The sequence below is a fragment of the Anser cygnoides genome, chromosome 2, assembly GCF_040182565.1.
Source record: "Anser cygnoides isolate HZ-2024a breed goose chromosome 2, Taihu_goose_T2T_genome, whole genome shotgun sequence".
In the NCBI taxonomy this organism is placed as follows: Eukaryota; Metazoa; Chordata; class Aves; order Anseriformes; family Anatidae; genus Anser; species Anser cygnoides.
Window position 1 is genome coordinate 20,552,290 of NC_089874.1, and position 27,490 is coordinate 20,579,779.

The 27,490-nt window shown below is 36.3% G+C and overlaps 1 long non-coding RNA gene across 1 annotated transcript; it reads left to right on the forward strand.

Annotated features, from left to right (window-relative positions):
* The first annotated feature begins 1,168 nt into the window (after positions 1-1,168).
* Positions 1,169-25,507, forward strand: LOC125182531 (uncharacterized). Its single transcript, XR_007162518.2, has 4 exons — positions 1,169-1,372; positions 4,680-4,791; positions 23,602-23,787; positions 24,858-25,507. It is a non-coding gene; the product is annotated as an uncharacterized lncRNA (long non-coding RNA).
* The last annotated feature ends 1,983 nt before the right edge of the window (positions 25,508-27,490 follow it).

Sequence of the window (27,490 nt, forward strand, 5' to 3'; positions counted from 1 at the left end):
TTATTCTAGATTGCTAGGGAATTTTTGTTTTTCTGGTGCTCACCCTCTTTGTGAATTCATTATCACTTCACACTTGCAAAATATTGGGGATTGAGAACTGCTCAGGCTACCCAGATTGCTCAGGCTACCCAGATTCCAAATGAGTCAAGGATCGAGGTGACTTTTGTTAAAATTGTTTTGCACAGAAGTATTTGTAAGAAATTCTCTGTATACCAACTATTAAAATAATGACTAGGCATTACATTTTATTTTTGGTGTATATCCTCTTTAATAAAGGCCTGATTTTAGAACAAGCTGTGTACATGTGTAAGGTCTGATTAGAGATTTCTGGTTTTTAATTTAAAGTCTGTTCTCCCTGACCTTTCAACAGATGTGAGTTACTCATAATGCCTGTGTGACTCCAGAGCCTAAAAATATATCTGTCATATAGATTTGAATGGCAGAATATATGGTGTCAAATGGAATAATGTCGTCCCCTTAAGACTCCATTCTGCAAATAAAAACTGAGTAATAGTCCTTTAGCATGCTAGAAACCTCTGTCCTGATGAGAGGTTTTCACTATGAATAACGTTTTCTCATTGGGAAAATAAAATGTTTCAGTGTTTTTTTTTTTTTTTTTTTTTTAATCACCACTTCCAAATTCTTAGCAACTGAGTGAATTCACAAAAAAATCTGATACATTCTTGTATTTATGGAAACGTTGGCCTTGAGAGTGGGAAAACATTATCCACTCATCTGCTGAGAAAAAAGTGAGGAAGAGAGAAAGTAGCTTTTATTTCTTAAAAATATACTTTTCAAAAATGACTTCTGTTTAGTTAAAAAAAAAAGGTACATGTATTTTTTATATCTCAAAAATATTCAGAAAATAGAAAATAAAAATGGGGAACGATCTGAAATCTGTCTCTCATTTCTTACTAATGAAAAAAATTTTTTTAGAAAGTTATTTGAGAATACACCACAAAAATTTCAAATTTTTTTTTTTCAGTGAGTTTATAATTTGTTGGGACCAAAACCCTTTGGCGATAATTCCTATGTAGAAACTTGCCATTTTGCATTCTGTTTTTGAATATATATACTTTCACAACAACTTTAGAACTATTTTAGTACTCACTGAACACTGAAAAAAATTCTTTCCAAATGACCAGATGCAGATAGGCTAAATTCACCCTTCTTTTCTGTTTCAGCTGTCTCTTCTCCTTTGAGATGCAGTTGAAGGTTAAACTGTGTTGATATCAGCTGATGTGGATTGAAAAGTCTACTAAGGAGAAGTGGGCAGGTGGTAGTGACTGGGGCAAAGTCATTCTTGGAATTGATTGGCAGACTGAGTTTTTCAATGAAGAGAGGACCTAGCAATTTACCTTCTTGTCATCAGGTAAAAAAATTATATTTATTATAATAACAAATGTATTTATTATATTTGAAACTTTAGAAATTATTTTTATAACTTTTTTTTGTTTTTGTTTTTTTTTCTTAAACTGTGGCTTTTCAGAATATTTTCAAATTGTTTTTTTTCAAATTTTCACTGCTGTTTGAAAGTTTTATGAGGTGTTTAACAAAATTATATGTCTCTTTTCAGATCTCTGAGGTAGCATTAATATTAAATGGTATATTAATTAATATAACCATTAATATAAATGGTATATTCCAATGTTGTAAATTACATTTCATTTAAACAACATTCTTAAACATACATGGACTCTTTTTGTCATTATCCATAAAATTAAAGTGCAGCAAGTGACTCTAGACTTCTCGCCAGTTGGTCAGTTATAACTAATATACTTTGTATTCCAGATCTATTGAGCTATTCTTGTCTATGTGTGTTGTAAATTACCTTAAAATTGTGCTTTCCCTTGCGGATATTGATTTCTTTAAATGTATTTAGCCAGATGCATCCAAAAAGATAAAGCACTTCATTTTGTTATTTTTAATACTAAATTTGAAAGTGCATCTAGTGCTACTTTGAATTATGTCTGGGTAAAAGCTGTAGGAATTAAAAATCTACACATGCTTTAGGTAATGAAATTTAAAGTCTATGATTTAAATTGAAATAGTTATGCTGAGTTCAAAGTTACAGGAGTGCAGAAATGTGTGGAGTAAGCAAAGCTCCATTGCTCAGTATGAAACCAAAAAGCATACCACACCAGGGAGAGATGACATAGAATTAAAAAAAAAAAAAAAAAAATCTCAGTTTTAAAAATGCCTAGCTTGTTTATCAACTTATTTTCTCCCCAAAGAGCCTTTTTTTCAAAGGTTCTTACAATCTCGAAAACTAACTTTTTGCCATTGTGATTGTCAGTAGGTTTTTGAAATTTGTGTACCACAGTCACCGCTGAAAACAGTGGAGTGCAAGATGCAGAGTAGCTGGGGCAAGGAGGGTGGGCAGGTCTTGCTGGTGCAGGCGAGTCCCAGGCTGTGATATGCAAAGTGTGGGTATTAAATTTTAATTTTTCTTGTACTGCATTTTCAGCTGCATGCACACAGGCAAACAAGGTGAGACTGATAAAGATCAGGAGGCTGGTATTTATGTAAGGGGCTATGGCTGGTAATCTTGGATGTGCCTTTTTTACTTCCTGTCTGTTTGCCCAATGCCATAGTAGGGAAAAGTATATACTGAGAACAATGCTTGGCTCAACCAGTTGGAGTGACTCAAAAATTGTCTCCATCTGTTAGGCAATCCTCTGAGTATATCCACCAATCACTGCAAACTATACAGCTCTGACCACTCCATTAAAAATTACAGCTGTCAACATAGGTTCCTGAATTTTATTTTTTAAATAGCCTCAAGTTCCTGAATTTTATTATTTAAATAGTCTCAAGTAGGCCTCCATGGAGACAATGTAGATGTCTGGGCATGAGCTGTGGTGGAGGAGAGGAGCATGTTACATTGCCTATCAGTATCTGAGTCTGTCATCGTATAGCAAACACCAGGTAGCCAGGAGGCAAGTTGGAGAAAACCTGACCTGTGGTCCTTGTACTGAAACTTTTTATGGGCATTATTGTTTGCTGGTGTAGACTGTCTAGCCCCAGTGCTTAGGTGAAGTGAAATGTAAAAGTTATATTTCCCATAGAAGCAATGCAGTCTCCAGAGTAAGCCCTGAGTTGAGTTCCCAAGAGGTGTCAGAACTCATACACATCCTCCTGACTAGTTCATTGGGTTTTGGGTAGCCTTTGCATGGTGCCCACTTTTCTCTGGGCACCTTTAGAAAGCCTCAGATCCTAGCTTGGGGCTTTGGCTTCTAACCCCCAGACTCAGGTGTCAAAATGGGAATATGCATCCAAGGTCAGAGAGAGCTCATTGTACTCCTGGGCTTTGAATTATGGTGCCTTGATTCTGTGCTCAACCTGCCCAGACTGTTGATGTGGCACAGTAGCTAAGATGTTAGATGGCTACACAGCAGATATAATTTTACTGTGAGCTAATATGGGTATAAATCACAATGACAGAAACATTTTGTATTTAAAAAAAAAAAAAAGATGAAAGGAGTAAATGAAAACTTCACAAGTTTCTGAACTTTTTTTTTTTTTTGTGAAAATTTTCCTTACTGGGTTTTTCACTACCCTATTAGCTCTACCAAAACTGTCTGATTAATATAAAAGTATTATCTGAATATCTAAGTGCAGAGATAAGATGATTTTTTATAAATATGAGGTTTTATAGAATACCATCTAGAAGACTAGAATGATATGGTATTTGTTTCTGTTTAAAAATTCTGTCCAAGAAAGATTCACAGTAGGTCAGTATTAGATTTCTGAAAGCTAACATTTTGTAAACTACATACAACGTCTCAAACATTATATGTCTGTATGTAATTCAGCAAGGCTTACTGATAAATTACCTTGTTTGATTAAATGTATCTTCAGTGACTATGATAAATTATTATTTTTGACTCATTACTTCCTACTTAGAAAAGACCATGTTAAATGGCAAAAAATAGAGAAAACATAGCATATATTTTTTCATACTTTTAAAGGGCAGTACCTTCTTGCTGAATTTCTTGGCATCTACATCTGTGTTTTTTATTAAACTAAAAAAAAAATCCAAAGCTAAACTGATAAGATTACAGGACTCATCTGAATTTATTTCTATGGACAAACAGGGAAATTGGAAATTATATAATTCATGATGTTTTGAAGTGGATAATTTCTGTTATAGGCATAAAAATGTTTTACAGTAGAACAATCAATTTTGCTTGGAGATAAATAAAGAAAATATAGTTATTTTGAAGCTAACTACTTTATATGTGGCCATATTCATAAAGCTGTGCAATATCAGCTTATCTTCAAATAATGAATCATGACATGATCCTGAGTACTTATCTCCCACATCTGTTCGCTGGTTCCATGGATTGCATGCCACCTGCATGCTTAGTGATTTCCAGCTCCTAAATATAGTTTCATTATGAGTTGAGGAACAAATAAACACATGTGCACTGTCAGTGCACAACCCAGACAGATGGAAAAGCTGCAGATCAAATGGTGTAAAATGCATGCATAAGTTGGTGTGTGTGTAACATTTTGGAAAACGAATAAATCTATTAGCTCTTTTGAGAAGATCATCAATAAACTGGTCAATGCACCTGGAGAGAAGTAATTGGCTAGCACCTGCTCCTTCTGCTGTCTGTCTGAAATGATTGTGTTTACAGGAATCCTAAACCTATTAAAACTTTTTCCCATCACAGGTCCGAGCTCTTATAGCTCCACACATCTTTCTCTACTGTCCCACAGCCATGGAGATTATTCAAGGCATGTGCCTGGTGAGACCAGAGGTTGCCTTTCCCAGCACCTTTCATGGTATGTCTATAATCTTGTTATAACCTGGCATTTATTACAAACACACATGACCTATACTCAAAAGGTTCTGCACAGATATTGCTGTGATAGTAAAAGCTCCTGAGGAATGCTGATAACTATTCACATTTGGTTTTAGAAATTTCACTTCAATGTACAAGTATGAAACTGGGTAGATGCTCCATAGCCAATACTTTTATTTGCTTAGCACTCTGTATGTATTTTTTTTCTGTTTTTGTTAGTTTATTTGTTTTGGCACAGAACAGACTGTCATGTTCAGTCACCTGAAAAATTTCAGGTAGGATGTTCAAACGTTTTGAATAATGTATATACATATTTCTATATAAGATATATATAGAATTTATATATAAATGTATATAAAATTTTATATAAATATATATAGAAAACATAAGTGGAGAGAATTTTTTAGGCTTGCATACTAAAAATGGATGAGTGGAATTAAATTTCTAGGATGCTCTGTTTAAAAGTTGAAATCTCCTTGTTCAAACAAGTCATACTGAATTACAAGAAAAATATGTTTTTAAAGAATATACTCTGTTTATGCTAATTTCAATCTCCTCAATCACATTCGCCTGCTGTGTGGTACCTGGGGCAGTTTTCCTTTTACCATGGATTTGCTTGCTTTTGACATAGCTATGAAAAGCGTGACAGATCTGTCAGAAGTGTGGTTGTGTTTTTTCATATAATTGAAAGCAGTTTTGTGTACTGCTGATTGTTTTGTGGGGCAAGTGGTACAGGTCTTAGCTGTGTCTTAGCTTCATGTCTGCAAATGCAGTCTGGGTACAAAGTTCTGACCTAGGCCAACAAGAGGACCCTGGTGAAGAAAAGCAGGGCTGGAAAGCAAGTGAGAAACACAAAATGCTTGCAGCCTCTTGCTCTTTTGGGAACTGCACGTGTGTATCTGAGACCACAGTTTGGTTTGCTGCTTAAAAAAGGTTGCTTAGGGTTAAATTCTGCCGTAAGATTCTGGCATATGGCTCCGATTGAAGTCAATGGGAGTCCTGTGAGTGCATATGAGGGCACAGTATGACCCTTCTTGATTGTTTTCACTCAATATATTTTTATGCTATGGCACCTCTGAGCAGGGACAGTCCCAACTGCTCATTCGCTTTAAAGGCCATCTGTAAGGAGAGCTGTTCTTGTTTCTTTCCATTTTCTGAGAAGCCCTTTGTCTTTTTTTCATGGCTTCCTTTCTTGTTGATTTATTAAGGTACTAATGCTCAGATCACAGTCTATAAAAATTAAAACTTCAATCTGAAAGAAAAAAACAACCAAGTAGGTAATATAAGTACAAGATAATAGCACAAGCAGCTTCTGGGAGACATAGCATATTTCATTTTCAGCTGTCTTCTCAAAGATAAAGAACAGTTCAATCAAATTAAAAACGTGGAGAGATTTTCCTTCAAGCCACATTGAGCAATCAGGTCTAAAAACAAGCCATACTGTGCTCCTGAAGCAAATAATAATATCAGTGATGAGGTATTACTATTAGGAGTAAATGGTTTCTGTAAAATAATAAACTGATTCAATGGGCCAAATGATGATAAGGTACTTTTCATGGATATGCCAGAGGCAGAAATTATTTTCTCAGGGTTGGAGTCCTAACTTGACATTCCTACTACAAAACTCCAGGAGGCTTGAGGCTTGTGTCAGTCTTATGATTACCATGATGGACGCTGAAGTGGGACCCTGAAAGCTGAATGTTTCACAGTCTGTTTAAGTATGCTTTTGGGTGGGCAATGCTTAAAGTTCTGCCTTTTGTATTGATGCTTGTGTGATTGTGGGATCACTGTGCTCACAGAGACTGCTACAGAGCAAAGCTCCTTTTCACAAAAGTGGTACAGGCATAGCATTTTTATGAAGATGATTTGTGAAATATTTTGTGTTTACTATAAATATTAACTGTTCTAAAATCAGCAATTTTTATTTTTTTACATTCGATGCATACCTGTACATATAATACCACAGCTTTTGCAAACTAAAATGAATGCTGTTAATGAATGCTATTGCCTGAAGTCAGCACATCTCATTGCATTTCCTCATTCCCTTGACCTCTTGGAAACAATGTTGAGGCTGTTTATCTTCCAGTATTCAATTTGAAGTCATGTTTTTAGATTTTCTTTTAGCTTTTTTGATCTCTTGAACTGGTATCTTGGTTATGTTTGGAATCCATGGACTTTTTGCAGTAGAAATACAGACCATAAGATCTTACTTTCTCCTTTCTTCCCATAGATCCAGTTACATTCTCTGTACTTTGATATGAAGGCACATCTATTTGATAGCTTTGCCCAAGCCATACTTTTCTGTCCTGTTGCCTGAATTCGTTATTGTACATTTAAACTACCATCTCCTGGTTTAAAGCATTCTGAAGGGTCCCCAGTTTCAAGAGTCATAGCCACTCAAATATTATGTTTCAGTTCTCTCTGTAGTCTTAGTGATATATTTCAATGTGCTGTCCCTGTAGTATGATCCTAGTATGAGACAAGGTAGTATACACAAGAGAGGAAGAGCTAAGAAACTCAGAAAAGTTATCTGTAGGGAGCATAAGTAGAAGAGGAGTACCATCTCTGTCACTGCATGCCTAAGTTAAAGTGCCAGGGAAGGACCTGCACACAAGAGGACAGACAACAAGAATGAGAAAGTTTTGAAGAAGAAATGGTTTCTCTGTTCAAAGTGCACTGCTGCCTGGTAGATGAAGGAAGATGGCCTTGATGAGCTGTGAGCTCTTCCCTAATCCACTATCTCCTGTTCCTACATTGGATTCACAATAGACTAGGGACAGAGGGCTATATGTTCTGAGAAGTTATAAACAGAAATGGTGTCCAAAATCCAGTGATTTGCCCTCGGTTCTGTTTGCCCATCTACTTGTCCTCAGTTCTACTGCTTGCAGTTTGGAAACTGGCCTCCAGCCCTTCTCCCTGAAGAACAGACATCACATCAAAGTGAGACACAGAGTGCTCTGTTTTCAGGATATTACCTGAGAATTTTTTGTGTCATTGACTGCTGTGATGCAGATGTCTGGGTGCTGATCCCCCCACCCCACATCATGGGGTGGCAAGGCAGAGCTACTGCAGAAATTTCTTATGCTTTTGCCCAAATGGAAAATGCCCTAAATGATCTTAGCCTTACCTCTTCTCTGGCCTGCTGGAGAGAAATGCATGAGGAAGAGTCAATTTGTAGAAGGAAGAGCTAAGCAACCTGGTCTGCCCTCATAGTTTCCCTCCCACCCCCATGTTATTTGCTATTACCTGTACCATATTACTGAGCAGAATTCAGTTTTCTTTCCTCTCTCTCTTTGATAAGGTTCTTTTCTGTGACAGGTGGAAGGTGATACCAAGAATGTGAAAGGAATTTAGGAATTTCCTAAATTGGCTGATACCAGCTTTCTTTTCATTTGATTATTTTATTTTTAATACTGGCAAAAGAAGAAAGTTGTCACAGTAGGAAACTCACCTAATTATACTTTAATAATGACTCAGGTCCAATGATACAGCTTTGAGATTCTAGATGACGCTGATGGTGTTTTCTAATCTGTTGAGTGCCCAATGTAAAAGAAAACGGAAGTAGATTCTGGGTAAAAAAATAATGAAGTCCTCGTGTGTTTTTCTTTTGCCTAGAATTCCCCAGTAGCTGGTGACTTAAATGTTACATTGATTTTAAATAAAAATATTGCAGCAAAACAATTCAGATCCTACTGTAAGGAAAAGGATGTAAGTAAATACAGATTTTCCAATTGAGTGTATTCTGCAAATTAAATTTACTTTTATATTATTATTATATTCCTGTAGTGGACATACCTTAAAACATTTTTAGAGCCTTGAAAAATATAGGGAAGGAAAAATAAACTTGTTTCTTTGGGGAAATTGCAAATATTTTAGTTGGAAAATGTTTGGTTTAAGCAGATGTCACTAAATTCAGCAGTAATTCAAATGAAATGTTTTAGCGTCTTAGGAAGTTTTATTTTGGGAACAAAAGATTCTTCTGGAATTTTCAGATGTCCTATATACCTTTCTTACTAAAAAAGTAATGAATTCAGAGGTGAAAAAATAAGAGAATAAAAGATGAAAAAATATCATGCATGGAGATTAGAGATTTCAGAAGAGATACGATGCAAAAAAACAGACTTCTGTGAACTGGAAAGACAAAGAGAAGGACAAACTGATATACTCCAAGTTTTTAAAATGTAAGAAACACAAAGAACACATGGAAGTATCACCTTATCATTAATTTTGAACTTTATTTTTTTTCTTAAAGAATGATATTTTGTGAGTTAAAATTTGACCATGAGATTGTTAAAGTAAGTGTCAGGAACCAACTTTTTACTATCTATTATCTCACAGGGGATGAATTATGCATTTGCTACAAAGGTATCTTTCTCAGCTTTGTATATATATACGTGTGTGTATGTTTGTTTAGTTGTATTCACATGAACTGATTTCCTCAGTTCTCTGTTTTATATTTAAGAAAATGATCTGACATTTCTGACTTTGTTTGTGGAAATATATCACAAAGAGATGTACTCCTACAAGAACATAAAGAGTATTGGCTGAAAAAGCTTCATTATCAATAACATTCAGAGAGCATTACCACTAGATGTAGTGGGTGGCATCTCTGCCCAGGAACTAGATGATCTTTAAGTTCCCTTCCAAGACATTCTATGATTCTATTATGTCATCTGAGAATAGACAATGAGTACCTTTATGGGCTCATCTTTCTGATATGTCTCCATTAAAATTTCCTGAATGTTTTATGAAGACTTGTGCATTTTCTGAGACCGGCCATGCACAATCTCTTTTCCTTGCAAATCAGTTTCAAAAAACTTTTATCACTGCTTAGCACTTTCATGATGGGCTCAATTATATCTCACTTGTTCTGTTAAGTGTGTGTAACATAATGTTATCATTTATCAGTAAAAGCTATCTATTTAGGCAAAGGCACTAGGGAACCATTAAGAAGATAGTTCTGACAAACAGATACCAGTCTAAATGGCTCATATACAACAGCTGCTGAGAGTAATACACAGAGGGCTAAGGCACAGAAGGAGAACGCAGTCTTTGCTTGGTTAACCAGTGCTTGGGAAAGAAAGAAATTTTTTTCTTTTGAGATTGCAGTGTCTGAAGGTTATGATAATTGTTTAATCTCTGTCAACAAAAGTCTGATAAAGTAATGGAACAAGAGAAAAAAATGCATGTTTGGGTAGTCTTTGGTTTAAACTGAATATATAATTTCCTGGATCTCTACTCCAGTAAAAACCCTTCCTGCTATTCTCTGCATAACTGAAATACTTGATCAGTGATTGTGTTGAGCTCTCAGCTCAGAAGCATACAGGGCTTTTACTGGAGAGTAGAAATACAGAATATCTGCTGGATGCACAGAAACTACACTCTACCTTTAAGGTTAATACTTTAGAAGAGTCCTTAGGTTCAGCACGTTCACACGTGGTTGATGTTATTATTATTTTTTTTCCCTTATCCATTTGTTGTGCTTTAACCCCAGCAGGCAGCTCAGCACCACACAGAAACTCACTCACTCCCCTCACAGTGGGATTGGGGAGAGAATCAGGAAGGTAAAAGTGTGAGAACTTAAGGGTTGAGAAAAAGAGAGTTTACTAGGTAAAGCAAAAGCTGTACACACAAACAAAGCAAAACAAGGAATTAATTCACTGCTTCCCATCAGCAGGCAGATGTCCAGGTACTTCCAGGAAAGCAGGGCCCATCATGTGTAATGGTTTCTTGGGAAGACAATCATCATCACTCTAAATATTTCCCCTCCTCCTCCTTTCCCCCAGTTTTTATTCCCAAGCATAATGCCGTATGGTGTGGGACATCCCTTTGGTCAGACAGGGTCAGCTGTCCTGGATGTGTCACCTCCCACCTCCTGGTACAGCCCCAGCCTCCTCCCTGGCAGGGCAGTGTGAGAAGCTGAAAAGTTCCTGACTTTTTCAGTAAACATTGCTCAGCAACAACTAAAACATCAATGTGTTATCACCAATATTTTCATCAAAAATGCACAACACAGCTCCATATCAGCTACTAGGAAGAAAATAACCCTATCCCAGTCAAAACCATGACACCATTAAGGTCTTCTGGGTGAAGTTTTTGAATAAAGTTTTCTCGCCCAGATTACCTGTGGCGGGGGGGGGTGGGGTGGGGGGGAAGCTACCCTAACAATTCATTTTCTTTAGACCCACTGGCAACATTGCCACCACAGCAATGTTGTTTTTTAATGCTGTAAATGCTTTTCCAATGATCATCGCATCTGAAACCTTAACACAGCATAACAATATAAATTTTCAAGCTTCCATTTTTTTTTCTTCTGGTTCTATTAGCACTGATAATATGCATAGATTAATGGAATTCCATACCCCCAATTAATATATATTTCATACAAATGGTATGTATATTTCTAACTCTTAAGCTTACTTGAATTTAAAAAAAAGACACGTTCAAATATCCACACAAACATCTTTCTTCAGTAACGTTTCCCATTCTCTCTACCATATATTTTGAATGTTACAGCTTGAATGCTTATACTTTGAAAGAGTAAATAGTTTGGGATGTCTGCAGCAAATTACTAAAATTCCTAAAACAATATAAAGGAAATTACATTACTTTTTGATGCCAGTGCAATATTGTCAATTCTTAACACAATTCCACCCCAGCCCCCACTCCTCAACCCCACAGTGATTCTACAGTTAGAATGTGTTCAATTATTTAATTGATTAGGATCCAGAAGTCTTTTTCTGAACACGAGCTCTTTTACTTGTTGGTCTGAATAGGAAAGGATAGTCATACACCCCAGCACATTGATGTCAATGAGAACTCTTTCATGAACTGAAATTGCTCAGCTTTATTTTTTGAAAGAAGAAAAAGTAAATGAATTGTCAAAGCATAAATGAGGGTAAGAAACAAAACTTCACTGATTAATAAAACTTTCTTCCAGGTCTCTTCCTTCAGTTTCGACATGGTAAAATGTGTTTCTTTGCGCTCTGCTGTGTTTATGGCAAAGGTTGGAGTACTGCTTTTAATTGACCTTGTTGCCATTCCATTTTACGAGACAGTTAACAAATACTTAGAAATTTTGCCAAAATGTTACTCACTTGGGTGAGTTTTCCATGTCACTATGTCTGTGACATGGAAACATCTGATATTCCGTGTTAGCTGTCTGCCTAAGCTAGGACACCTGTGTGTAAGGCAGCAGGACTAAGGAAGTTCACTGTTTTGCCACATTGTCTTTGAAGTCCTCTAGCTCCGTATCCAAGACTGGAGTTTGAATTCTTTTTCATTACCTCCATATCCTTATATGGGAAGTAAGAGGAGGAATAGCCCCTGTTGTGGCTCATCCAATGAAAATCAATACTTTTATTTTTTCCCTGACTTAATGCAGTGTAGGTTGATTTTGATTTTGCTTTCATCGACATAAGTGTTGGGTTTCCATAATTCAGTCTTTTCCAGTCTTCTGTTTCTTATAATTTGGTATGTAGTTTGCAGAAATTTGAATTCCTTCAGTACAGGAAAAAGATTTTTTTCCTTTCCTATTTTTTTTCCTTATCCTTGATCTGTCACTTCTTAAAAGTAAAGAAATGAAAATAAAAACACACCAGTGAAAAGCTACTTTGGGCCTGTAAAAATCACTGCAATAACCTCATCCTCTAGGAAAATACAAGATGAAGATTTTTTTTTTCTTTCTCGATACGTCCAAAAGCAAGTTAAAGAAACAGTTAATCTTTCAGAGATCTATTTGGAATGGGAAAGTTGGAAAGATGCACAGCTATAACTAGTGATTTTTGTAGGTGCCAAAATTCTTTTGATTTCAAGAAAATCCACTGATATGAGAGAACTTATCAGAGTTGTCAGGATTTACCAATTCTTAGTTTGCAGGTGTCCTTTGTTTTCAAAATCTTTTGTAGTCCCTTTCTGACATTAATCATTTACAAAGGATTTTTAGCACTCATTTAATTCTGTATGTGTATGTCATTTCTGAAACATGCTCTGAGATTCTCCAGGTTGCCTCTTCGTTGCTTTGTGGAAGCCCTGGTGAAACCTCAGTGATTTAACTTTTTTTTTCTTTCAAATACTGAAAACAGTGAAAATTGTCACCAAGTTAGCTTGGTGAGACTGCCTGTGGTGGGAGGTTTCATCTACATGGCTGACAACATAAAGAAGGGGCAGGATGTCAGGACCATCATTTCCACAGTTGAAGGGCTTTGACTCAGTAGGCTGTCAAGGAGCTAAGTTGGTGGGCTAGTAGGGAACTTTCAAACAGCCTTATCAAAAATCTGTCCAAACTGATTTTTATTTTTCCCCCACAAAGAGTTCTGTTTTCAGCAAAACAACAAATTCTAAGTGATTTCCACCCCCCCCTCCCCCCCCCCCCCCCGAACCAGTTCTAGAATTTACATTGTGAAAGTCAGGTTCAAAATGATTCAATAGTGGAATATTCATATTTATGTTCTAGGGAAAGGAATTAAACCTTAAATATTGGAAATTATGTAAGTTATTTTTGGTGCTCATATGCAGAGCCTAGTTAGCATTGCCCAGAAAGTTAACTACTTATTCATCCTCTTTAGGTCCACAAACATGAATGAATTGGTGTCATTGCTCAATGGGTTTTACAAAAATAATACTAAGAAAATGTGTTGCCTTCAGTATGATTGATGCTGTAGCACAAAGAAAGGATGAGGAATGTATGGGGTAATTTACTTTCACTTGCAAAAAAAAAAAAAAAGAAGCTGCATTGAAAATCTATCAGCAGAAAATTAAAGAAAGGCTGAAATAAGCAGCCACGTTAGTCTTCAGTAGCAATGCTGAAACTGAAAAAGTGAAGGCTTTGAAAAATTGAAATGCAAATAAATAACAGGAAAGAATAGCCAGTTTAATTTTGATGCTGTATATAAAATGATGTCCTGTTTTAATAGAATAGACCACATGACACGTTTTTTCTTTTCATTTGTATCACAAGATTGCTTCCTTCCATTTTATGAAACAGTGTTGTTTTGTTACACCGTAGCAACCAACCTTACTGAGATGCAAACATTGATCTCTACCCAGTTTCATATATATTTTAGTGAATTTCATAGAGTTTGCATTCTGTTCTAGTTACATTTATATGAAAGATTCTGCATTCAAGAAGGGGGAAAATCTGAACCTATTGTCTCGGTGATTCTACTACATAAATCTGCCACCATGGAAGATCTAAATAGAATGCATTTTTAATTTTACATGAGGCAAAGATGAAAACTCAGTATGAAAACCAGAGGCTTTCTCTTTTCATGTAAAGACAGTGATGGTTGTTTTCAGTATGAAAATGAACAGTAAATAGATCTTACATCAGTTTAATTATTATTATTTTTAATTGTGGAAATTAACAAGCTTTATCAAGCACATGGCAGTCTGCCTATTTTCTCCTTAAGGAAAAGGGGTATTTATGTATGAGAGCATATTGCTGAATTTCTGAAGGAAAGGGGGGCCAGATCTGGTAAATAACTTGATGAAGATCTATAGAGACTGGGATATGAAAAGGCTGGGACTGCTTAATGTGCCTTTAAGGCAACAGCTTGGAAAGTGACAACGTTTCTTGCCCAAGCTCCTTTTCACAACACTTATGTGAACATAGGTCCCTTAGAGTCAGATACAAACCCATCACCTTGTTTGGGTGGGAAGCACTGATTACAGGCATGTTTCTGCAATGCTACCCCCTTCAGTGATGTGGATCCATTTGGTGCCTTTGAATTCAAAACACAGACCTCCACTTGAACATAGGTATATATAATTTTTTTTTTTTCCAAAAGAAGTACTTTCTTTCTGCTATAGGAAGAAAAGTTAGTTGTTTCAGAAATGCTGTATTTTTTTCTAGCCTAACCTTTTAGTAAGAGAAATCACTCTGGAAATGTGTCAGACTATGAAGATTCAAATTCCTAGGCATTTTTGGCAGGTGAGGACAATTCAGGATGCCTTAGAGGGAAAGAGGAGGAAATAAGTATAGACCTGTGTTTATCACACTAATCTCAGAGAATATTGTTCAGGCTGGTATGGTGCTGTGTTTTGGATTTAGGATGAAGATAATGCTGATAACACTGATGTTTCAGTTGTTGCAGAGCAATGTTTACTGAAAAAGTCAGGGACTTTTCAGCTTCTCGCTCTGCCCTGCCAGTGTGGAGGCTGCAGGGGCACCAAAAGCTGGGAGGGGACAGACCAAGGACAGCTGACTCAAACTGACCAAAGGGATTTTCCATACCATATGGTGTCATGCTGAACAATAAATATGGGAGGAGTTGTCTGGGGAGTGGGGTGAGGGGAGGTAGGAAGAGAAGGATGCTGTGCGGGGTCTAGCTGGGCATTTGTCAGCAGGTGGTGAGAAATTGCATTGTGCGTCACTTGCTTTGTGTATACTTTTATTGTTATTGTTGTTGTTTATTAACGATGATTATTCTTTCTTGCTTTTATGTTCTATTAAACTGACTTTATCTCAACCCTTTTTTCCCCAATTCTCTTCCCCATCCCACTGTATGGTGTGGGGAGGGTGAGTGAATGGCTATGCAGTGCTTAGTTGCCTGCCGGGTTAAACCACAATACAAAGTTAACAAAGTTAACTGCCCAGTTTAAGTGGCTGTTTAAGACTTGTAATGCCAATTGGCAAAAACCTCAGCTGTACCAATTTATAAATGGAGAGAAAAGAAACAGTCCTACCTCTTGCAAGAGATTAAAAACACTTTCTCAAAGGTGGAAGGAGTCAGGAAGAAACTCAAGGGTGTCTTCAACTTGGTGTCTGGTTGAGAGGTGATACGTCGGCTTCCAAGACTTTTTGTATCTATGTTATTTTGTGAGCTGAGCTGTAACTTGTTTATGAAAGCTAGGGAAATTTCAATAGGAATTTTTTTTTTTTTTTTTGTGAAACGAATACAATTTGGGCAAGCATCCAAATGACAGGGAATATTTCATCCCAAAGGCTAACTTACATGGCAAAACCTACATCTATAGAGCTAAATTCTTTTACCCTTAACTCATCTATATTTTTGTATTAACTGGGAGTTTGTGTCTGAGTTTTTTGAGAGAGTGATAATTGGTAGGAACTAAAAGTATAGCAGGGAATATGCTAAAATTAAAGAATGAGGGTAATGATAGGAAAGTGACTTCAGGTTTGCTTTGACACAGTTTTGTTTCCTGTAGTGCACAAAAGGGTTTGAAGAGAAATTCATAGCCTTGGTTGAACAGTACCCCACAGGCAAGTTTCCTGTCTCATCCCTGTTCTAGCCTCATCTATGGTATGTGACAGAACAGCAGGTAGACTGATAGTGTAGGTCAGGTTGATTTATAGCATCACTAGGCACTCCTTGTCTGCTGAGCAAGAAGGTTTCCCTACAACTTGTGCAGTGAATTCTCTTGTATTTCAGCAGATCCTGTGCAAGGGGGCTTGACTGATGTTTTATGGTTTGGAGGACAGTGTCCTTAATGCATAAATACTTCCAGCTAGTTTTCTTGAAGGCAGATTATTTCATGCTGATTTACAGGGCCAATTGATTTTATGCTTATATGACTCATAAGAAATCCAGGAAGAAATGGCCCCTCTGGTGTAAATGGAAAATGCACATTCATTTAATGTATATGAATAAAATTTGTTTTATATATTACAAAATAGGCTGACTTTTAAGGTATGGAGTTCTTACTGGCAAAATAAAAAGAACTCCAAGGGTACAAGACCCCTATGTCTCACAGGACGGTAGTGGGACTGATAAAGAACACAAAAAAACAGAGTATAATAATATTTTTACCTGTACATTTTTGCCTATAATATTTATTATTATTATTTTTAATTCTGTTCTAATACATTTTTTTTTTTTAATTTCTGTCCTAAAATCAGTGGTAGTTCCGTGACCCTACTACTTTGAAATGAAATGACAGTTCATTGCCATGAACACCATGGTATGACTCAGACCTGTGAGAGTCTTCCTTTCTGCAGGAATAAAACCTAGTCAGTGTCGTCCCATAACCTAATTCCAGCTCTAGACCCACCTGTAGTTAGAAAACTGCAGCCTGACCTGAATGGAAAGCATTCACTTCTGCAATCTGCAAGCTTCACTTCTGCCCTCACTGTGTGTGACGTAGCCTTGACCAGTAACACAACAGCTCAAACCCCAAGACCTCAACCAAATATTTTCACCCCAGCATCCACCATACCATCTTGTTTATCTTCAAGAATGGACTTGAAGACAGAGACTCCCTCATACCAGCTTCCTTCTCAGATGTGTGGGTTTAGAGAAAGCAGTAAAAAGTATAATTTTCCTTCAGTGAATTGCCAGTATTTAGTGTGAAGCTGGGTGAAAGTTGCTGAAATAAGGTTAAGGTTCAAGATCGTGTTTGGGATTGGTTTAGAATAGGATAAAAGAAGAGTGAGGAGCTAAACTTCCTCTAACTTTCAGGATGGTCTTTGGCATAGTTACTGACTCATATCAGCTGGATTAAATGATTTATCATTTCTTTTCAGATTTATTGGTTTATGATAATGCTTGCAGGGATTAGAGATTGAACCAAGAGTGAGGCAAAGCTTAGTGTGTCTAAATATAGCATTAAAATTTCCAAATGCCTCTGCCACCAGCCAGGACAGACTACAACAGAGACAAATAAATTGGCACTCAGAGTGTATTCTGAAATACCAGTTCTTTAATGCCTGGAGCTCTGAACTCTCACCCTCACACAAGCACAAACCCCAAAACTACCCCCGACCATTTCCAGTCTTACCCTCCAATAAATATGAGACATTTACCACTGCAAACACTCCATCCTATTAACTCACCATATTTTTCAGAAATTAGCAATAAACTGAATTCCGCAGCCCCTTTAGTCCATAGCATTACCTTAACCCTAGACATACTTTTTCCTGGTTAGTATTTGCACTACCATGTTAAATTTCCCAGACCAAATCAGTTAATCAGCCTACCTAACAGCCCATTATGAAGCCCTGTGGACCATGCTGTCTGAAGTAATATAAGGAGATTTCTATCCAGGCTGAAGAAGCTTGTTCTGCCAGAGGTGATAGTAGTATATGAAGTTAGACATGGGCCACAGTGATGCTTAAGCTTAGAGCTGGCTTGATTTTAGGGTGTGGGGAAGGCTAACTAGGACTTGGCTTACCGATCTGTTCTTTAGCACTTGTTTAATGTAGGAAGACTCTGAGATGATCAGTCAGGATAGATGGGTATAAGGTATAAGGACAGAAGCTGTTTTTGGAGGCGAGGAACTGTAGTCCTTGATTAATTCCTATGTTTTTCAAATCTGATTAAATCAGGAAAAGGGCTGCTGCTGCCAGAAGCTTAAGATCTCATTGTACTTACGGGATTGGTAATTCCCACATAACAAAACCACTATGCTTGAACAAATCCATGTCTTTTGTTTAGCTTCAGATAATGATGCTTTTGAAATGATTAAGACCAACCTTACAGTTGGCAAGAGGGTTGGGATTCAGAGAAAAAACATCTGAAGAACTGGCTTGTTATAGTTTTCTGCAGAGGTCACCAAGCTGAGGTAATGGGTAGTGAATGTTGTCTGGTCAACCAGGTGGTGTATTGGGATCACTGGGTCACGCTCAAACTACCGGTTGATTGGGAAAATGAACATGGGGACATTTTCCCTTCCAGTTCATGGACTCCACCCTTTGTGAAGTTGTCTGGGTTTCTTCCTAATGCATTTTAACAGATGAGATTTGTCACTCAGAAATCCTCTGTTGCCTGCTGCTCTTTTAAAAACTGCTAAGAAAGAGCACTCTTACAGAGTATTGCTGTTTAAAACTTAATGGTGGCTTAACGTGCATTAATTTATCAGGAAGTTTACTCCTAAGGTGAAAAGAGGCAAATAACTTTAAGATATATTACAGATTATATTCTATTTCAGTGGGAATTGGAGGCACTCAATGTCTTGCAGGATCAGTAGTTTAATACCCACAAATGGGATAAATGGTGAGCCAAGAAAAGTGTATCCTCTTTGTCAGGAGAATTTCAGCAACATTAAGCACTTCTAGGTTGAGAACCGTGTTTTTCCAGAGGAATGAAGTCAGTCCTACTGCCAATGCCATTTTACACAAGGCTGGGTAAGACCTTCCTGAGTGCAAGAATCTTTCAGTGGAAGGAAATGAAAAAAAGTTTCTTAGTTTTTCCTCCCTCCTATGGAATGAAATACTGTCTGTTGGGTACGTGACATGTCCCTGACATTTGCATATGAGATCTGTGTAAAGGGGCAAGTACAGAAATAATTCTTGGCAAAGTTATTTGGCCTGATCTTGCTGTTTGTGTACAGGAGAGTCCCAGAATAGTATGAGCTCATGTCTGTTGACTGAAAACTCCAGAGATCCATAAATTGCTTACAAAGACTAGACCAATTATTTGAATGTTTTTTATTTGTAATAATAAATTGATATGTTCATAAACAGATTAATAATTTCAGTTTTCAATACATAATTTTGGATCTGTTTTATTTTGGAAAACCTCATTTCACATGAGGTCCATAAAGAATCAAATGGGAGTTACACGGTTACTAAGTTTGCGCTCTTCAAAGCTACATAATTCTAAAGTGTGAAAAGGCTAATCTGATATGCATTCTTGTTATTTTTAATGCATAAGTCTTTTGATATCAGAGTATTACAAATCTCTCAGAGGGGAGCCATTATCCAATGTTTATGCAAAACTACACGAATACTCTGTCATCCCTCTGCAAGATTTGCTTCCTCTTGCTGGACATTCTGCAGTGATAATAACCAGGCAGCACTCACTTATGAAATTTACAGAAAGATTATATATTCTCTAAATTGAATGGACTGCAGGCAGGGCTAGGATGCTGCTAGGGAAATAAAGACAAAGAATGCTTTTTCTTTTGTTCCCTCACTAGTTTTTTAATATAAAATGCATTATATTTGGTATTTAAATAAATTAACTGGCAGCTGTAAGAGATCAACTTTATAACATTCAGCAAAGTCTTTGATATTTGCAAACATAAAGGTCTTAGTAGAATACCCATTAAAAACATGAAAAGATGAATGTAATACTTTGCAATCCAGGTTAAGTCAGGTTTGTGGGGACATGTAAAACCTTTTACTAGACCAGCTGATATAATTAGAAAAATAGACGAATTTAAAAGCATGAAAACCTTTCTACAGGTTTAAAATACAAGACATCAAACTTCAAAACCAAGTACTATTGGAGAATAATTGCTCAGAATTTGGCTTGCTTATTAGAGACTGAGAAAAAAGTTGGTTAGCATTAGTAGAACAAGATGTTCCAAGGGAATACCGTAGCAAGGGAAGAGCCCAGGTGGTGCTGATACTGGGGGCAAAAGGGAATTATTTTCTGATAGACACTTAATGATTAGTTACAGGTTGAAAAGGGAAAAAGAAAATCACAGCCGGCCACAAAAGCGGAATCTTGTTTGGGTCTTTGATTTTTAACGTCCAAGGCAGTTACAAAAAAGGTAACTTTTCTTATAGTGGTGTTGTACTGCACAGAAACTCAAGTTTGCATTTTCCAGTGCAACAGTATATACAGTGTTTGTATATAGATAAAGAAGTATTTTTAAATAGAAAGGGCTGTTGTCTTTGATACTATTAGGAAAACAAGCTAATCACGTCACATTAGGTACTCTCAGAGGCTCTGCCCTTTGACATAGGCATTTCTACAGAGTAGGAAAATCAATGGTACAGAGGATCACAGGGTTAAGAAAATAACTGTCCATCAGTTTTATTAAAGAGCTGTGCACTGGATGCATGCCAGATAAAGTGTATCTTTCCCTAGAGTCACTGAAGATTCTCTTGCCATGCAATACTGCCTTAAAGAGCATTGGACTCTTTGAAGGACTTTTTTTTTTTTTTTCTTGGTAACTCATCAGTGACACATTCCATCAGGTTTTCTATGTGGGGAAAAAAAATATCCTATAAATAATAAAACCTGTTTTCACCCACAGGAATTGTTACCCAAATTTTTGAACTCTCCTTTGTGACACCAGATAATGAAACCAATGGCTCAGAATACTATGTCAAAATGATACAGTGACTATATGTGATTTATTATTTGATTGTGTGTTTATGGTGGTGTAGACCAACAAAAGAGTTTTTTACTGCCTTCTTCCCCCTCCCCCCCAATCTTATTTTTTCTACAATTTAAACAAATATTACCTCATAGGTACATATCATTTTCCATTATAATATCACAGAGAGGTTTCATATCTCTGCACCATGCAAGAAAAGGAAGATGTATGAGAGGAACATGGTTCAGCAGAAAGCTGTGTGTTTAAAGGATGAAAGGATAGAGTCTTGAGGGAGTAGATCAGGGAGAAAGGATTTAAACCTATTGCTTCCACACTTTCCCCTAAAAAAACTAACATTGTTTATGGATGAAATGAAGTTTGACTTTTCAGGACAAGGGAGCAATAGCAGGGAACTGTCTGTATTTTCAGCACAGCCTGAAAAATTCCCTCCAAGTGTCTAGGAAAGAAATGCTAAACACAGATGGAGTAGTGATATACTGGGCTGGGGGAGCTGCCCAGACTGTTTGTTGTTCCAAGTATTTGATTTTGTGAACACCAATAAAGCCTTTTTCATTGACCTCTGAAGGATTAATTTCTTAATTTAACACTCACTGGCAAAGATGCCTGCAAGGAGGAAAAAAAGAAAAAAAAGGATGTGTATGTAATGAATTGCAGTGTTTATATTTTGCATGAGGCACAAGAACCATAATCTGCTGATTGGAGTTGAATTTGAAAAGTGCTAATTCATGAGCTTTGACATTCTAATTATTTTGTTATTAATACATTCTACATCCACCTGTACTGCTGTCTTAGCATCATTTCAATAGCCCTGCTAAACAGCACTAAGCACAGACAATGGGAAATGCCATATCACTCTGCATTTCTCTAAAGGAGGATATGGAAAATTTAATGAGACTTTTATTTGATTTAAGGTGGCTGCTTTTCAAAGAAGTGCAAGGTGTTGTTAAATTGTGCTGACAAGGAAGGTAAAAAGTGAACAAAAATTCAATTCTATTGAAATTTTAGACTTGTTCAACCAATAATTTTTGTGCATGGCATATTTATGTGTGGCTTCCTGCAAATGGCTTAATATTTCTTAAAAGTGTTGCATTAATTTTTAGTTATAAATTATTCTTTTTCTTTCTCTCTCTGCTGAATGGATTTAGCCATACAGATAATTATCTACGTTGTTCTGTAATTAAAGCATGTAAGAAGGGAAACAAACATAAAGCGCCTGAAAAATGTTTTTCAAGGAGTAACTTTTAACTGGTTAAAGTGAAATTATTAAAGAAATAAAGTAGTGATATAAACTTAATGTTGTAACATGCAGCCTGAGTAATATGGTAATTTGAGATCATTTTCATTGGAGTGACCAAAAAAGCCAGTGTGTTTAAAAGCAGACTGGCATTAAGACAGTGCAACTGCCTGGATTTGCATATGGTAGGGCTGTCTAATAAAATACTGAAAGTTCTCTTATCTGATACTAAAACCACTTCTGTTAATGCAGTTCAGCCAATCTGCCTGTGCTGTGCTGGAGACCCTGGGATGCTGATCTGTGGCAATGCAGTGCGCTGAGAGCGGAACTGCAACATGACTCTCCTTATGGGCTTGCAGATTTCTGTGCTAGATATACCTAGGAAGGGCAAAGTCGATTTTTAAACCAATCCTAACTTCTCCTATTTTGCCACCTGTCATGTGAGGAATGAAAAGGGGAAACAATGGCAACACTGGGAGCCCTGGAGATCCAACTCTCTCTGTCCAGAAGTCTTTGGCAACAAATGATATCACTTTTAGTACTCCTAATAATTCCCCTTGGTGGCATTAAAGGTGCACTATTTCTGGAAATTTCTATTCTGAAAATATCAAAGAACATCTCTTCAAGATATAATCACTCACTAGTTAGTATATATAAGATGAAGCATGCACTTTTATCTTTTCATTACTTTTTTAAGCAATTTAGTGGTATGTTTTAGGTTGTAATAAGTAATGAGTCTGAGTGCCTACTTTATTTCATGGACTTTTTCTTAATGCATACAATAGTTATACAATCTTTCCTGGGGCTACTTCTCAAGAATGTAATTTGTTTTTTCTTCCAGGGTCCACGGTCCATTTGTTTTTTCTTCCACATAAAGATGATTTCTTTGTAATGATGAAGGAATATTCATATGAACAAATAATTTTTATTAACAGGGGCTAAAATATAGACTTTTTAAAGGCCATTACAATATGATTAGTGATGCAGAAAACTTCAGAATTTGTCTTTATTTATTTTTTTCTCTTCCAAACTCCTTTCTGGAAGCTTTGCTAGTTCATTTTTAGTGCGACGATAGATATCTTACTTTAGTGGAAGGAAAGGACTTTTTGTCTCCAAGCATAATAATGCAGTAGAAATTGAATCAATAATATCAACATTTTTGTGTTTGTTACCGATCTATCCTGCCTGTCTGGGAGTGACTGTACTAAACTCTCTTTTGACATTTATATGGCTATTATATCAGAAACACATTTTAGAATTCACTTGACTTCTTAAAGAGCTGCAGGTGGGAAAAGTAATTTTCTTAGTGCTCTCAAAACCAACCTTCATGTGCAGCAGCTCAGCTTGGGAATGATTTTCAAGTTAACAACAATTTTAGCCCAGTCTAAAAAAATGTAGAGCCTTACAATTAACCAGAATTGCTTAATATATGCTTACTATGAAAATGGTGGAAAAATATCATTTACAGATATTTTCTGGTCTCCATAATTATATATATATATAAAATATATTTATATATATATTTTATAGGTCTGACTATAAGTTGTGAGCTCATATGAGTGGAATGATGTGATCCCCCAGCAACTTTGTCAATGACACCAAGCTGTGTGGTGTCGTTGACATGCTGGACGGAAGGGATGCCATTCAGAGGGACCTGGACAGGTTTGAGAGGTGGGCCTGTGTGAACCTCGTGGAGTTCAACAAGGCCAAGTGCAAGTAAGTATATATACATATGTCAGCCAGATATTACTGAATATTCTGGAACCAACTATAAACTCTCTAAGCTGTCTTCTACAGGGGGCTTTAAATTAGTCTGCTTATATAAACAGAAAAGATAAAGAAGTAGCCTGGTGTATTGAAATGAAAATATGGAGAAATGAAGATATGTGGTTCATTAATGGGAGAAATAGAAATAATAGGAAAAGACTATATGACTACAAAAACTTTAAAAAAAATTTAAATAAACACTTTCTTACACATGGTGGAGAAGATGGTAGTACTTAGATAAGTACTAAGACTTCTGCTTATACGTGAGGAAGAAACTCAACTAAGTACTAGCACTGGAAGAAAAAGGCTTTAACTGTGGAGTAATTAAGAAAAACTTTTAATTAATTCTATTAGTTTTCAAGCCTGTTTAATGCAGCTTAGAAATGAAATGTTGGATATTAATGTTCAAATGAAAGCGTGAAATCTGTTAAAAGAAAGACTTATAAAACATTAAATTCACAGTAGAAAAGATAATAATGTTTAATACATTTTTTTTAAATGTATTGCCCAGATGCAATTCAATCTAATTTGAAACTGGACCAAGATGTTGTTTATATGTTTTTTTAATCATGAAAATGAAATTATTCATTTGATAGTATATTTACTTATGATTTAATGGACTAGAGATCTTCTGCACATTTGTACATATTTCCCTCTCTACTAGGCTACCAATTAGAAGACCATGAGTTATGAGCTCTGTATGTTAAAAACATAACCTCTTGGTTTGTAAACTTATTCAAACAGGAGCTATCTGGCATGTGAAAGCAGGCAGAAAACAAAACACAGTAGTTGCACCTGGTTGCTTGAACTGACAGTTTTCTGTCCAATAAGTTGCAGTTCTCTTCAAATAGGAATTTTCCTTTTGAATATGTAGTCCTGAAATGGCTACTGTGATTATGCTAATATCAAAGAGAACTTTAGGTACTAAACTTTTCTGTAAAAATACATTCTTGAAACATATTTGGAGAAAAGTCTCATACAGAGAGCCCTTCATTAGGTACCATTTATTTTTCTCTCAGACTCATGGACTGAGATTAACAAGGAAACAGAGACTGACACCATTTACTACAAGCAGACTTGTGCCAACTTCCAATTTCTGGAATAGAAAAATCAGTCTGAAGATCTGGGAGAGAAAATGAAGCAATTAACAAGTAAATTGATTCCAACTGATCTACTTGGAAAAGTGGCCATCACTTCTCAGACCTTAGAAGAGCTTTGTTGTTGTCCACAATTTACATTGTCTGATGCCATTTAGTTACAATATTTATAGGTAATGTAAGTATGTAAATCTGATATGAAAGCAATTATGTATATTTTTTTCTTATTTGTTATTTCTTGCATTTTTTTGAAATGATAGTCGCAAGAAATCCCATCTATCAGTGGTGCAAAAAAGTCATTGTCACTTTGCCTAAAAATAAGCTTACTTCATTTGTATTCTGCACTGATGCTGTACCTCACACAAACAACATATGATCACCTTGATAAGGAACAACTCAAAGTCAGCCCACCTTTTCAAGTATTTTAAAAAAAGTTATATTTTTCAAAATTTGGTATCTGATCTCATATGTTTTTCATCTCAGTGTCCCTCTGATATCAAGCATCTATTTATTTTCATTGCTAAACTTTTGTTTCACTGAAAGAAATAAATAAGCCTGATGATTTCTGACAAGTCCACTCACATGGAATTTAAAAAGCTTTTGTGGGAACTTAAAATAAATCTCAACACAAAATTCCCTGGGGAGGAGGGGAAAAAGAATTATCGACAGCTCATATTGGTTTGTGAATATTAGTCTTGAGATCCAAATCAGGTCCAAACTTTCTGTAGTCTATAATTAATACCAGCAATAACCCGATGATACTTCAGTAATGCCCCACAGCTCATATGAGTTATGGTGTCATCAAATCTACATGTTCACAAAAGATCCTACTTCATCTATAGGAAAAAATGAACAAGTAATCTTTATGGTTGAAAGTCAATTCATTAATCTTCCCTGTCATATATCAAAATGCTGCATTTAGCAATGGTAGATTTAGAAGTGAAAGTGTAGAAAGCATGACTATAATAATCATATATTTCATATCAGGGTTAGTTATGGGTCTGCAATGCAGGAAAGGGATATCTTTTCACTCAGTTTGGTTCTGCCAGAAAAGCCAGAAAATAACGTGTTCTAAAGTGATTTATTCATTTATTTATTTTAAATTGTGGTCATATAGAAGATCATTTATCCTTGTTTTAAATGCTCTGAGAATGACCAGCTTGTATGTATTATGATAGCAGTCTTGCAGTACATGCTAGACCTACTAAGAAAGGCTATCATGTACATCTTTTCACCTTTCTCTTTTCAGAAAGAGTTCTCTTTTGTCTTCTGTCATCTTTTTTCTCCTAGTGCCATCCACTATGAGAGCAGGAGACTACTGTTTTCACTAACGTTGTGAGATTATGGGTTGAGTTTGGTGCAGACAAGAAAATGACGTAAATTAGAGAAATGATAAATTATGGGAAGGTGAAGCCTGTCATGTCAACAGGTGCCCTGTTCATATTATCTACAGACATGCATTAGACATGCAAGCATCCTAAGCATCCGTGGTATGAATAAAGACAATGTGCTCCATACTGAGATGCCCACAGTGGAATGACCCAAGAAAGCAGTGAAGAGGTGTGCATTGAAGAAATACCTGGTGATGAAACAGGTGGTTTACATTATTCTTTGGTGAAGGGCTGTATTTATATGAGCCTTGTTGAGGTTAGAAAAGCAGAAAGTGGGAGGAACTTGAAATATATATATATATATATATACATATTTTTTCCTGTGGGTTATTTTTAATCACAGTCATTTAGCAAGATTCTCTATTGTGTGTCCTCCACAAACTGCTGTCTGTCTGTGAGGATGGGATGTCAACAGAGGAGCAAAAATAAATTAAGGAAGTGGGAAATCCAAGACCTTCTTGAACTAGATTTGCCACCAACTCAGTACATCGTGAAATAAATCTTGAACTAGTGTAAATTTTTCTAAGAGTTTTGACAATGTATAAATTACATTTATAAACTGGTCTGATTGATAATCTGAATTTATTTTTGTTCTATCAATGATAAGTCCATAATATGGCATCCTTTTAAAATGAGTCAAGTACTGGGAATGAAGGCTTATTATACACGGGGATGTACATTACCATTACAGTTTTAAGGGGCTGAGAGACCACTACTGAAGCTGCAAAAAGGATCTGTTCTAGTTTCAACTGGGTGATGAAGGGTAGAGGGTTGGAGTGTCTAAACTCAGTCAACATGCTTTTCACTTGATTTAGGAAAGAGCTAATCCTGCTAATTGCCTGCCTGAGGTCGAAAGAGTAACAAAGATATTTTTCAAAAGGGAAAATATATCCAGGCTTAATTTTGAAAGGTCAATGATTGTGACAGAGCAAGAAAAAGAGCTGACACTACATATGCAGACAATTCCCCTTTTCAAAACACATCTGTGAGAATAGGCCAGGTAACTTATGTCAGATGCTGAACTCGAGCCCATCTGCAACAGGGATTAACATGGCAAGGAATGAAATACATCCATTGCAGTCCACACCCCTGCCTTGTCTGTGGATGAACAGTGAGTTTATGTGCCTGACTCCTATCAGCCCTGTTCCACATGCACTGCATGGA